At 43.7% G+C, this 15,288-nt stretch overlaps 1 protein-coding gene and 1 non-coding gene across 2 annotated transcripts in view; one reads left to right on the top strand and one right to left on the bottom strand.

Annotated features, from left to right (window-relative positions):
- The window catches only part of LOC124711739 (CB1 cannabinoid receptor-interacting protein 1-like), a 1,345,746-nt gene that overhangs the window by 856,660 nt on the left and 473,798 nt on the right, over nucleotides 1-15,288 (bottom strand). The window lies entirely within an intron of this gene.
- Trnas-aga lies at nucleotides 14,386-14,460 on the top strand. Its single transcript has one exon. It is a non-coding gene; the product is annotated as a tRNA-Ser (tRNA).

Here is a 15,288-nt window from a genome sequence, read left to right as displayed (position 1 = left end):
CGCGAGCAGCAATGTCGCGATACTATAAACCGCAATCGCGATAGTCTACAATCCGACCTTTATCAAAGTCGGAAACGTGATGGTACGCATTTCTCCCCGTTACACGAGGCATCATAAGAACGTTTCACCAGTAAACGCCGGTCAACTGCTGTTTGTGTATGAGAAATCGGTTGGAAACTTTCCTCATGTCAGCACGTTGTAGGTGTCGCCACCGGCGCCAACCTTGTGTGAATGGTCTGAAAAGCTAATAATTTGCATATCATAGCATCTTCTTCCTGTAGGTTGAATTTCGCGCTTGTAGCACGTCATCTTCGTGGTGTAGCAATTTTAATGGCCAGTAGTGTATTTATACTCTCATCCAATCACCCTGCTCATTCACGTGTGTTAAGATTGAAACAACGCAGCTAAGAACATAGTTTAGTACACCAAACACCGCAAACCCTTATGTAATGATTAAAATAACTGCAGGGACAATCTACGGTGTACTTCTAACTATACAGGACGACCTCGTGGAACGGATATCTTCGTGACGGATCAACGAACACAAATTACTACTGGTGCAGCTGCGGCGTCACGCCACGAGCTACGCTGTTCTGTTCCATCGCATCCCACAGCACTGCATCGCAAAGCATCCCTAGCAAACGAAAAAAAGAGGAGGGTGAGCTATTTAACAACAGGCTGCAGCAAATAAATCTATCGCAATACGACGGCTCTTTGTTATCGAAAATGCGTAGCAGAGGATTGGCATTATCTGCCACGGGAGTTGTCACACTCCGCTCCGAAATTTACGGTATTCAGCGTTAAAAGTCGACACTCAACTCTTTATTTACTATCACCACTCCGTGAAAATGGTTGCTGCAGGGAAAGCTAACGAGGAAACTGTTTTTGCTATCGTTACGGCAACAAAGGTCTTTGGTGGTGAACGCAGTTTATTACGTACAACATCCTGTCGTCAGTGACAGCTCACACATTTTTCAATGGAGATAGGCGATCCGTTCTCCCACGCAAGTTTTCGAAAGTAAAATATATGACTTAATGCTGCTTTTAGTGTGGTTCTGACTGTACAAGAAAAAGAAAACCCAGAGTTGCGCAGGTCAGAACTTATACGTAGCATGGGAGAAAGCACGAGTACCATTCTAGATATGAGTGCAGACGTGTAGTTCATTGAGGACATAATGAATGCAGTTATCCAGTCAGTAAGTGAGTTGGGAGCGTTGCGTGGCAATGGGTGAGTGTGGTGAGCAAAAACCTGTGAAATATCGAGCAATAAATGTTCGTAGCTAAAGCTAAATAATATATGACGTACGATCTTTATCATATATGTAAATAAGTTTTTATTGTTTCATTCACGATGAAATGTAATGGTGATAGAGTCCTGAATGTGTTTCATCCATATTGTGGTGGGTGGAAATGGGTGATTGTGGTTGGCAGAATGTCTCAATATAATGCGGGATGTGGAACACTTAGTTGTCTTTAAATATGCCACATTCTATATGACGTTGCAGTATTAAGTTAATATACTCGAAACCCATATTCTGCATGACGTTTCGATATTGCATTACCCAGACGTATTTGACTGTGGGTAAAACCACGGGGCCAATGCTAGTTTAGTAATATTGTCTTAATAATAGTATTCAAATTAACCTGGAAAGGATTATACTCACGAAGAATAAGTGAAATGTTTGTCCGAAATCACTATAGTATACTTTTCGATCATACATTTCAGTTACGAGTATCTTTATCTTTGAGTTCATCTCGATTTTTTTCCTTTGTGTCTGTGTTGATCGTCGTTGAAGTGTGATTAACGAAAACGCGCTGAGAGATTAAAAACTGATCTATTTGATATTACACGTCGTTATTAATGTACGAATGACGAAACCGCGTATAATGTCTGACGAATGAAACAATAAACGCATGTTAACATGTACGGTGAAGTCACAGAGTATACAGTTCTTCCTAAGAGTATGTATCGCTCCATATTTTGCGGATTTCTGCACTCCACACTCGTCGACTGGTAGCCACCGCAAGCAGACTCCCTCACTACCGGCATGAGAGCAAGGGTATCTACCACCGCAACCATGTATAGGTGGCAATCGGTGGACATGGAGGAAAGTCTGTCAGTACGTACAGACAGAAGCCTTTTATTTATAGATATAGATTAGGTCACGTAATCCGGGGTATCTGGTCGCATAACCCATTGAACCACGTCGTAATGTCCTGTACATATCTTTGACACTAGGCCGTACAGCCTTCTACAGACATCGTATGTCTCAGTTACACATATTTTATTGTCTTAGCGCGATCTTGTCTCTTCATGATATAAACGCTATTTTAACTCTTCTCCTCCACAAACTCGCAGAACTTTAAATATCGTGGGGCACATCAGTTCGAGGGCTTATTAAACCTTCTAGTTGAAAATAGTGGCCGGCTGGGGTGGCCGAGAGGTTCTAGGCGCTACAGTCTGGAACCGCGCGACCGCTACGGTCGCAGGTTCGAATCCTGCCTCGGGCATGGATGTGTGTGATGTCCTTAGGTCAGTTAGGCTTAATTAGATCTAAGTTCTAGGGGACTGATGATCTTAGAAGTTAAGTCCCATAGTGCTCAGAGCCATTTGAGCCATTTGAAAATAGTGAAGTTAATGAGCAAATAACAAGCTGTGCCTGCGACTTTTTTTATCCTTCAACATGCCACAGACACTAATTTGCAGATACTTTTAATGATTTAATTAATGTTTCTCTCTGTACCTGTGTTAAAACTCTCTCTCTTTCTTTAAGTGCATTTTAATGTAACCCAATTTGTGTTGTGCAGAATACAGTTCTTTGTGTCACGTAGCTGAAAACTGCCTCGAGCCAGCTACATCTAGCGGTAACTCCTCCTCAGCTGTTTGCGCTGTAGTTGTAGGCTATATACGTCAGCGACGACCCGATATAATGGGCCATGATTCTTTACCATTTTATCACGATTTTACTCTATTTGACGATGCCATTCACGGCTTTTTTAAAGGCAAGACCTCCGGTCTACAATGTATACCAGTCAGTTCCATTTACAGTACCCTGACACAGTTGCTCCATAGTTAGCAATCATATAAACTGCTCAGTAGTCTGAAGATCCGTATCTAAATGGTTCAAATGGCTCTGAGCACTATCGGACTTAACATCTGAGGTCATCAGTCCCCTAGAACTACTTAAACCTAACTAACCTAAGGACATCACAAACATCCATGCCCGAGGCGGGATTCGAACCTGCGACCGTAGCGGTCGCGCGGTTCCAGACTGAAGCGCCTAGAACCGCTCGGCCACTCCGGCCGGCTCCATATGTAAACACTAGAAAGTTTCACAAGTTACACCAATAACCCAAGAAAAGAAAAGAAACAGAAGTAGCCCTCTGAATTACAGGCCCATATCACTAACGTCGATTTGCTGTAAAAGTTTGGAACGTATACTGTGTTACCTCCAGGATAACGATCTGCTGACACACAGTCAGCACAGAGTCAGGAAATATCGCACTTGGCGAACAACTAGCTCTTTATTCCCACGAAAGGAATCTAAAACACACTCATGCTCATAAATTAAGGATAACTGCAGAATGTGGTGCCACATAACTTAGCAATACACAAATCTGGCTCTAATATCATAGGCACATACGGAACACACATGACACAGATCTGTAAGTCCACGGTATTGGTGATAAGTTGAGGAAACCGTCCCGAAACACACGTGCTACAAAACGCCAATGTTTCCTGCGCATGTAAACCAACATCGATATGGGACATGATCACCATGCACACGTACACAGGTCGCACAAAGGGTTGGCAAACTCTGGATCAAGTGGTTGAGCAGCTGCTGGGGTACAGCCTACCATTCTTGCACCAGTGCCTGTCGGAGCTCCTGAAGTGTCGCAGGGGTTTGAAGACGTGCAGCGATAAGTCGACCGAGAGCATCCCAGACGTGCTCGATGGGGTTTAGGTCTGGAGAACAAGCAGACCACTCCATTCACCTGAAATCTGTTTCAAGGTACTCCTCCACGATGGTAGCTCGGTGGGGCCGTGCGTTATCATCATCAGGCCATCAGGTTGAAGGTGGGACCCACTGCGCTCCTGAAAAGGCGGACATACTGGTGCAAAATGACGTCCCGATACACCTGACCTGTTACAATTCCTCTGTCAAAGACATGCAGGGGTGCACGTGCACCAATCATAATCCCAACCCCACACCATCAAACCACGATCTCCATACAGACCCCTTTCAAGGGCATTAGGGTGTTGGTATCTGGTTCCTGGTTCACGCCAGATGAAAACCCGGCGAGAATCACTGTTCAGACTATACCTGGACTCGTCCGCGAAAATAACCTGGGACCACTGTGCCAATGACCATGTACTGTGTTCTTGACACCAGGCTTCACGGGCTCTCCTGGACTGCCCCTTGCATGTCTCCGGGCGAATTAACCATGTCTGTTCAGTTGTTTGTAGACTGTGTGTCTGGAGACAACTGTTCCAGTGGCTGCGGTAAGGTCCAAAGCAAGGCTACCTGCACAATTTCGTGGCCGTTTGCGGGCGCTGATGGTGAGATATCGGTCTTCTTGTGGTGTTGTACACTGTCGAAGTCCCCTAGTGTAGTGCCTGGACACGTTTCGTGCCTGCTGGAATCGTTGCCATAATCTTGACATCACACTTTCTGCACACCGAGCGCCCGTGCTACCACCTGCTGTGTTTGACCAGCCTCCAATCGCCCTAGTATTATAACCCTCATAACCTCATCAAAACATGTTCTTTGAGTCATTTTCAGCACAGAGTCACCATTAGCACGTCTGAAAACGTCTGTACACTTACTCGCTGCACCGTACTCTGATATGCACCAACACACCTCTGCGTATGTTGACTGCTGACAGCGCCACCTTGCGACGACCACAGGTCAAATGCACCGCATGGTCATACACCGAGGTGATTTAAAAGGGGGCAAACCGCCCACCAGAGCGTTGTTTCACCATGTATCAGCATTATCCTTAATTTATGAGCATGAGTGTAGATAGGGAATCTCAAACGGATTCCATGTTTCTAGTTTACCGCTTAGCTTTAGATATCGTTTCTCACAAGCGACTTCTGTTGAAATTGAGTCCCTGTGGAGTACCGTCTAGTTGTGCTGCTAGAATCCGGATTTTCTTCGTAGTAACTGGTGGAAAGGCGTCGAAAAAAACAAAAGTAAATCTGGCGTTCTTCAAATAAGTGCTATAGGCCCTCTGCTGTTGCTGATCTGCATAAAAGATGTAGGAGACAACCTGAGCAGTCTTCTTAGATTGTTAGCAGATGATGCAGTCATTTACCGTCTCTAAAGTCATCAGATGATCAAAACCAACTGCAACATGATTTAGACGAGATATCTGTGTAATGCGAAAAGTGGCAATTGAGTATAAATGATAAATGTGACGTCATCCACATGTATACTAAAAGGAGTCCGCTAAATTTCGGTTACGCGATATACTACGCAAATCTGAAGGATGTAAACTCAACTAATACTTAGGAATTACGATTAAAAATAACTTAAATTGGAAATATGAAGTAGATAATGCTCGGGATAAGCAAGCCAAAGACTGTGGTTTACTGGTATAGTACTTCTATAATGCAAAAGTTCTACAAAAGTGACTGGTTACTCTACACTTGTCCGCCCTCTTATGGAGTATCGCTGTGCAATGTGGGATCCGGATCAGGTAGGATTGACTGAGGACACCAGCAAAGTTCGAGCAAGGGCAGCTTGTTTGGTATTATCGCTGAACAGGAGAGGAGTGCGAGGGTTAGGACATGCGGTATAGTTATTAAAACAAAGGCAATTTTCGTTACGGCAGGATCTTTTCACGAAATTTCAATCACCGACATCATCCTCGGAGTGTTAATTTGTTTTCGCCCACGTACACAAGAAAAAATGATTATCATAATAAAACAAGAGAAATCAGAGCTCGCTTGGAAAGATTAAAGTGTTCATTTTTCAACCCCCTGTTAGAAAGTGGGCTGGTAGAGAAATGGCTTGAGGGTGAACCCTCCGCCACGCACTTAATTGTGAATTGCAGTGCAATCATGTAGCCGTAGATACAGAGGTAGATCATAATGACCGAAATCGTAACTGACTAAACAAATCATAGCATGTAGGCTTTCACGGCCGGCGTCTTCAGTAATTAAAACTTCCGATTACCTTCGATCGAGAGTAATGACGCCAGCCAGAGATAGTTTTACTGTTGACAACACGTGACGAGTGGTGGCGCCCTCTACGCGCTCTATATAAACAGGACCTCTACGGCCTAGCAGCCAGTCGTAGACTCACCTCAGATGATGTTGCCCGCAGCTGGCAACGAAACGTCAGGGAGAAGTATTTCTACTATTAGACCACGGCCTCTTAGCCCGGAAGTTTTAATTACTGACTAAACAAATATTGAGAATCGGACAGTGTTGTGGTATTATGAAAATTGTACGTGATTGTAAACATCCAAACCGTAGAATAACGATATATTACAAGCGTAGAAGTTAACGAATATATTCGTAAGCACCTCATCGATTGCCTAATATGTACATTATTATGCTTTCCTAGGCTAAATAACATGGAACCATCGGAAATGAGTCTATGACATTCATCTACAGAATGAATGGCCTGTTTGGCTCTGGAAGACTATGTAACTTATTAAATACTGGCAGACAGTATTTACAATGTGCCATTCGCTCGTATGTGATACAAAGCATTGGAAAACTTGCAGCACAGCTGTTACGTTGTATTTAACAGCGTTTTTATGATTCGGCTACTAAAGAAATAAGAATGTCAGAAACTCAACAAGTAAACGTCCCCGGCCGCAAAAAATTCGTCCTATAGTTTTAACTACACTGTCGTGAAAAACTTAAGGAAGAAAGTAACTTCCACATTAGGTGTCACTGCCAAGTATCATAGCTCGCTGAAACTTCTACTACACATAGAAAGAATTGCTGCACAACAGTACAGAATACAGTTGAGAGAAAGAGGGAATGAGACGAACAGAAATGACTATCTTATTCAAAGACAATAGTTACACTGAAGTCACCGAGATTTATGATGGTCCCCTGGACATTAAAAAAGGCGGGACATGGCGCTGAACAGGGTGTGTGATCACGGACGGTATGTACGTCCTGCAACGTGCTCCCATGATGGGCACAAGGTTGACAGGGCTGTCAATTCCTCCTCCAGCGCGGCTGACGGTGTTGGACGGAATTGTTGCACGTGGACGTGCAGCAGTACGCCTCCCCAGCCCATCTCACACGAATTCTATGGTATTTCAGTGAGGGGAACGGGCAGGTCAACCTATTCGCCGAATATCATCTCGTTCCAAGAGCTGCTCCACCTCCTTTCTTCGATGCGGTCGCGCATTGTCGTCCTGAAAATTACGACAGGGCCTAATGCACCTATGGATGGATGCACATAGGGGAGGAGTACACCGTGTTCAAAGATTTGGAGGCCTGTAAACCCATGCAACATTATGCCTCCCCATAACGAAGAGTTGGACAGGCAAATCGTTCGTTTTCGACATTGCTATTTGATGCATTGTGTGTTCCCACCTCTCACCCTATGAGAATATGGGCAGAGTAAAAATTCTACTCTCATTTTAGAACAGCACTCGACCTCAGTGCTCCTTGGTGAGCCGTAGTAAAGTTAGCTTTGAAAAAATAGTTCGCCGCAGCGCGTAGCGTGAAGCAGTCGCCCTCCGTTTTCTGGCGGTGGCGCCTTTGTCGCAATTGAAGGCTTCGGTGTCTCCCTCTAGCGGGAAAGGGGAAAAGTGGGCAGTTCGCGCGGCTTTAAGAAGTGGCTGTGCGCTCTCGTGGAGAGTTGGCAGTCGGGGGCATCAAGAAGCGGCTTCTCTCCCGGTGCTAGAGGGACAGCACGCAGACCGCGGCATCAGCGGCTCCGTGGTATGGGGCGTTAACTGCTCGTCGCGAAAGCAATCTTCCTGAGCGTAGGTCCGCAAGGGGCCTAATCTGCAGTTCGGCCGTATACTGTCGACAGGCGAGGAGGTTCCGAAAATCGGCGCGCCTTCCTGCGTCCGTTGAAACGGCTGGCAGCGGGGCATTTGGAGGTGCTGCGTTGGTTCAGTCCTGGGACTCCTAACGCACGAGAAGTTGAGTATTGATTGTTAACAGATTTTATAAAGTTTAATTGAATTCGATTTACTTATTCTTGTTAATTATAACAGCCGTATTTTTTTTTTGGGAGGGGGGGGGGGGAGTCCCGCCATTCATTCTCGTCTGCCCACCGGCGGGAAGGTGGTAATGTTAGAAAGGATGGTCCGTTTGTCCCCTTTTGAGGACGAAAGGGCGGGAGTCAGAGTAAATCTGTGTTTCGGATTGCTTCTTTCCCCTCCCAGCTTACCTACGGGTTTATTCGACTGTTAGCCTCTGCCATGTCTGTGAAAGTCTAAGGCACCAATGGCTGTACTGCTTAAAATGCAAGGCACTAAGACCTGATCCGTTCTCTCGCCTGCCATAACTAGTATTACTAGACTCACGTGTAAAAGATACTCTAAGAAAGAAGAAAAATTCATTTTGCCTCGTGGTAAGAACTAATCAATTGCATAACGAATTCCTGCTCATCTGGAAGCTGTAACTTACGTAAATTTGTTTTTATGTATGTTTGGCTATAGGTATATGTACGCCGTAGTGGATTTTTTATATTGTTTCTAGTCAGCAAAAGCTGTTGTGTGCTTCTCCAATTCAATACCTTTTAAGGCTTTTACTCAACGTGCTTATGTGTTTTATACAGGTAGTTGGCTATTAGTGTGTTTACTTGGCATGCAAAGGTTCGCCATTTCATTACGGGTAGAATTTGTTGCCTTCAAAGGAGAATGTTGTAAAAGTTCGCAAGTCCTACCAGGCGAGCGTGTGTGTTTGCCGTAAGCTATATTTTGGAAATGTTAATGTTATTAACTGTGAGTTTCCCCCGTGTCCATGACATGCGTTTTGGTTTTTCTATTTTGAGAACTTTTGAAAACAGGATTGTCTTTATATGTTGCAGACAAGTTAGATTCTGCACCATTTAATGAAGGGAGGAAAATTCACCTGTAATTTAGCTGAGCTTGAAATATTATACAGCGTCGCGTTGTATATGTTAAATTGCTTGCCTGTACTTTCCTTTTACTAGCGTGAAATTTTTTATAATAATTTAATAATTTAAAAGTCCTTTCCTATCGTATATTGTGACTTATTTGTTAAATGATTGTTAGTTTTTTAAATATCGTAAAGTCTTGCACCAAATTTGAATAAAAAGTGTTACTCAGAATTGTGTGCAATTTCACCAGTTATTTCTTGGCACCTACTTCCACTCTTTATTTTGTGCATTGATCGAGATTAATAACCTTTGGTGAACCAGTAGTAATTTTACGGTTCACTTGGTCCAGTCACTACGCTCAGAACGATGCTGATGATATGCAGGTAGGAACGAAACACAACGTACTAGTCTTCGGGCAAAGAGATCACCTCCACGCAGTCGCCATGCCACTATGGTATGAGGTACTGCGCGCCCTGTACTTCTTTTAAACGTGGTTGCAACTGTAATATGTTTGGTGTGGGTTCCTTCTTGCATGATGCACACCGTAGTGATTATTTGCTGGTGTAGTTGACCGCGGTCGACCACCACCTCTCTTTCTCGCACCTGTGCCTTGCCACTTCATCCTTCTTCCAGTTCCTCGATGTAAAAATCATCCACAAGGTGTCTCTGGACCCTTATTGTAGTGAAGGACACCACGACAATATACCGTAACTGTTCGCTGATTGACACCTTCTGTCCCTTTTCCGTCCAACTTCCTCGTTTCGGGGAACATAATATTAACGGCCACAAAATGTTCTGTAGAAACCCCTTTTGGCAGGCGAAACAGCGTCCATTGTTCTGATATCTTTTCATGCAAATGTAGTTATTTAATATCGCTGGCAAACGAACTATCTAATTTACTTAGAGATGGGTTCAAATGGTTCAAATGGCTCTGAGCACTATGGGACTTAACTTCTGAGGTCATCAGTCCCCTAGAACTTAGAACTACTTAAACCTAACTAACCTAACGACATCACACACATCCATGCCCGAGGTAGGATTCGAACCTGCGACCATAGCGGTCGCGCGGTTCCAGACTGTAGTGCCTAGAACCGCTCTGCCACCCCGGCCGGCTACCTAGAGATGGATCGGACGATTATAAGGCCCGTCATTACTATTACACCGCACCACAACGACTCGTTAATATTCAAATGTGATCATTCTTCAAGCCAGAGAAGACGTATTATTCTGCTTTCACTATCATCAAACCAGTCCCAGACATTTTCAATCATTATTTTGGAATATTTGCTGTCCTTGTTAGTGCAAATCTTGCGGCACTAAATGAACAGCCATTCAAACGAAATTTACACTGGTATCCAGAATCAAAGCAACAAACGGAATTTTACACAGTTTCATTTATTTTGCCACGAAACAACAGAAAAAGGTGATAGTAAAGTAGACCGATGTAAAGAATACAGTACGTAAGCAACTGCAACATGCGTGCGTACTTTAAAAAACGCATGTTTTGAGGCGTATATTGTTTTCCAACTTAATAGATTTACACACACACATTCCGACAACTAATAATGTACTCCGTATGGAGTGTGATCACCTCTTGGAGCAATACAGGCCTGACAACGACGGGACATACTGTGAACGATGTCATCAATCTCATGTTGAGGCAATAACGCCAATTCTTCCTGCAGAGCTGCTCGCAACTCCCGGGGAGTGTTTGGTGGATACTGACTTGATGAAACCCGTCTCCGTAGTGCTTACCAGACATGCTATATGTGATTCAAATCGGAAGAGCGAGCAGGCCACGCCATGCGTGCAGTATCATCCGTTTCCAAGAAAACAGCAACCACACCTGCTCTATGAGGTCGAGCATTATTGTGCATCAGTACGAAGTCGGAACTCACAGCACCTCGCAACAACGGCACTTGAGGTGGTCCCAAGATCTCGTCACGATACCTGACAACAGTTAAACCTTGACGATTCATCCGTACAATTCCATGAAGAGCTATTAGATTGATCAATGTACCCTGCGCACACCACTAGGGATCCTCCTCGATACCGGTCTCTTTTCACAAAGTTTGGGTCCCGAAATCGTGTTCCTTGTTCTCTCCAGGTGCGAATCCGCCTAGACTCACTTCCAGGCCACATCGGGACTCATCTGCGAAAAGAATATTGGCCCTGTATTCGACTGTCCAGGTGGCATGTTGACGACTCCACTCTAGACGTTCCCTTCTGAGAAGACACGTTAGAGGTACACTTACAGCATGTCTACGACAATGAAGGCCACGCTGCTGACACCTCCAGTACACAGTTTGCCTCTATGCAACACGTCAAGTGGATGCTGCGAGGTCAGACGCCAGTTGCCGTGCAGTACTAAAGCGGTACCGTTGGGCCCTTACAGCCAAATAACAATCTTCTCTTTCTGATGTTTCACGAGGTCGTCCCTGCCCTGGTAATTGGGATACAGTTTTGATCTCAAACTGTCGCCCCATCCGAGAAAAAAAAAAACAAAGATTCACTTTAAGCCATCGGACCACATCAGTTTGTGACTGTCCTGCATCCACTCTTCCTCCACCTCTCCACTGCAGTGTGTCTGGCAGGCGTCTTCTTTGTGCCATACTGCACCGTCTGTGACTATGTACACAGCGATGGTGGATGTGGGACTACCCGACAAATACTACCTCGTCGAATGGGTGACCTGACGTCACCGCTGGCGTGGTTGTCCGTTGGCCGGAATGCCATCTTCCGCGCAGAACACAATCGTACGGACATCTGTTGGCAGTTGGTATGGTTATATCGTCATTTAGATACAGGACGGGGAAATAGCGGTTTGTTACTAGCAACAGTTGCTGGAGAACAGTAACTGTTTTCATGTGTCGGTACGATAAGATTCAATCTTCTACCGCAGCTGAAACATTCTTTTTGCGTTCACCTGATTTACAAAAGCTCTACCGCTAGCAGCACTGCCATGAAGGTATGCTTCCTGCAGTTTCTTTCGCGCTGATTTCATTGACACCTCTCTCTCCTCCGCGAGTGGGCAACCGATGGCCCGCAGGCCGGAACCGGCCTGTGCAAGAAATTCGTAGGAGAGAGAACGACGTGCTGCAGTATTTTGCAACGAAAATCTTTAAGACAGTTTTTGTAAAACATCGAACGTAAAGAGGCCACGTTCACGATGCGTAAATAAATGTAAACTGTTGAAGATGAGGTGGACATAAAAGGAATGTTCTTTAAAAACGCATGTTTTGAGGCATTAATTGTTGCTGCGACGTATCAGGAAAGTGGTGCCAGTGATACCGATGCGTTACCCAGTAAACATTGACTTCACGGACGCTACAGTGTTGACTTTGTGGGCTACGAGCCCTGCTGCAGCGTCACAGACGAGGTGGCCCACGAGATGTAGTATACAGACCACGCAGGCCTCTGTGTCATCAAATGTTGCCCATGCCTGCTCTAGACGCATATTAAGTCGTCACCTTCATTGGATAGATCCGTCACAATCGTCTTTGACGCCGTAGTATGCCTAGAACTAAACTGAGCTATTCTTCCAATAGCAGATGAGTTTCTCCACATATGACAGTACACTAGATACAGTATCTCTATAAGCCTCTAATATACTTCCAATAATTGACTGTTGTATACTGGTGATTTGACCTAGTAAAAAAGTCTGGTATGTCCGATATTACAGATTACTCACACCTCCATACTGGTAGCAGACACTATGACAGCCACAGGATCAAGTATGAGCCTGACAGGCAATCAGAAATTACGCTCCAGAGAAGGAGCATTTACATCAGATGATTCAGTTAGTTGGTTACTCTCGCGTTCCATGGATCATTTTGCACGATAAATCGTCATGATGTGGAACGAGTAATTTTCCATTCATATTCCAAACTAATTTGTATATCTATTTGTACTCTGAACATCACCATATAATAATAATAATAATAATAATAATAATAATAATAATAATAACAATTACTATCATTCCCCGAAATAAAAAGAAGATATACAGATTGAGTTAGTAACTTCTATCCACCACCTTTTACACATTACAAACATAGCGATTTTTCCTACGGTATACAAGAAGATGTCAAGGAGAAACCTTTCCAATTGATTTTCAAACTTTACCTTGCTGTCTGTCAGACGTTTTATATCATTGGTCAAATGGTCAAAACTTTTGTTGCATCGTTGTGCACCCCTTTCTGTGCTAAATACAACCCTAATGTTGAGTAATGAATGTCATTTTTTCTTCTCGTATTGTTGTTATGGGCCTCATTGTTCATTTTGAACTGTAGTGGATTATTTACAACAAACTTCATGAGAGAATAAATATACTGTGAAGCAATAGTCAGAATACCCAACTCCTTAAACAGATGTCTACAAGATGATCGCAGGTGAGCACCACATATTATTCTTACAGCACGTTTTTGGGCAATGGAGACCTTTCTTAAAGAGGAGTTATCCCAGGACATTACTCCATATGACATTAGTGAATGAAAATAAGCAAAATACGTCAACTTACTGATTTCTCTCTACCCAAAATTTGCTATGATTCTCACTGCAAATGTGGCTGAACTAAGTTGTTTTAAGAGTTCCAAAATGTGTTTTTTTTTCAATATAAATTCTCATCAATATGGACACCAAAGAATTTTGAAGTTTTCACCCTATATACTATTCCATCACCATGTGCTACACTTATCACTGGTGCAGTATCCCTAGAGGTGCGAACAGAATATGTGGTATTCAGGGTGAGATCATTCGCAGAAAACCAATCAATGATACTTTTGAGAACTTTGTTCACCATTTCTTCCATTTCTGTATGTATACTGGGAGTTATTACAGCGCTGGTAGACGGTAGATCATTTACGTATATGAGAAACAGTAGTGGACCTAAGATTGAACCTTGGGGAATCCCATATGTGATTTCTCCGCAGTCAGAATCATGTCCCTGGATTCTGTTGGTTGAATTACTGCTAAGATCTACTTTCTGCATTCTTTTGGTTAGATAGCACATGATTCATTGGTTGGCAGTACCATCAGTCCCATAAAACTTCATTTTATCTAGGAGTATACTATGATTCACACAATCAAATGCCTTGGATAGGTCACAGAAAATACCTAGCGATGCTGAAACTTCCTGGCAGATTAAAACTGTGTGCTGGACCGAGATTCGAACTCCAGACCTTTGCCTTTTGCAGGCAAGTGCTCTACCAACTGAGCTACCCTAGCACGACTCACGCCCCGTCCTGTAACGCTCGCAGGAGAGCTTCTGTAAAGTTCGGAAAGTAGGAGACGAGGTACTGGCAGAAGTAAAGCTGTGAGGACGGGGCGTGTGCCGTGCTTGGGTAGCTCAGTTGGTAGAGCACTTGCCCGAGAAAGGCAAAGGTCCCGAGTTCGAGTCTCGGTCCGGCACACAGTTTTAATCTGCCAGGAAGTTTCATATCAGCGCACACTCCGCTGCAGGGTGAAAATCTCATTCTGACCTAGCGTTGCTGTTTTGTTATTTAATCCTTGTAATATCTGGTGTGTGAACATGTAAATGGCATTCTCAGTAGTGCAATTCTTCTGAAACCCAAACTGTGATTTGCTGAGGACATTATTGCTGGCAAGGTGAGATACTGTTCTAGAAGACATCACCTTCTCAAAAATTTTGGAAAATGATGTCAGCTGTGAAATAGGTCGCTAGTTACTGACATCTCTCTTACCTCATACTTAAGTCTCTCTGAAGAAATGCCTAGAGTTAGTGATGCATTACACATTTCGTACAATACCGGACTTATTATATGGGAACAAATCTTTAGTACTCTATTGGAAACACCATCAAAACCAGAAGAGCCTTTATTCTTGAGAGACTGTATGACCCTCTTAATTTCAGAAGTTGGTGGTACATTCATAGGATGTAATTTTATGAGAGTTACTTCAACATATTGCTGTGATCTTTCTCTTGAACTGTTGGTCCTTATGCTTTCTGCTATCTTTAAGAAATGATTATTAAATACGTTTGCTACCTGTGACTTGTCATTTATAACCCTTCCATTCAATTCAATAGTGACGTTATCCCGTTCTGTGGTTGGTTGTCCTGTCTCTTCCTTCACTATATTCGGTATTGCCTTAACTCTGTTGTTAGACGAACTGGTTTCTGTCATTATGTGCATGTTTCTTGTTTTTCAATAACCTTTATTAGTAATTTTGAGCAATTTTTGTAGTGTGCAGCTACTGCAGGGTCTATACTTGTTCTTGC

Source organism: Schistocerca piceifrons, chromosome 8 (assembly GCF_021461385.2).
Source record: "Schistocerca piceifrons isolate TAMUIC-IGC-003096 chromosome 8, iqSchPice1.1, whole genome shotgun sequence".
In the NCBI taxonomy this organism is placed as follows: Eukaryota; Metazoa; Arthropoda; class Insecta; order Orthoptera; family Acrididae; genus Schistocerca; species Schistocerca piceifrons.
Note: the sequence above shows the minus strand (reverse complement) of the source record. Positions and strands in the feature narration are given on the sequence as shown.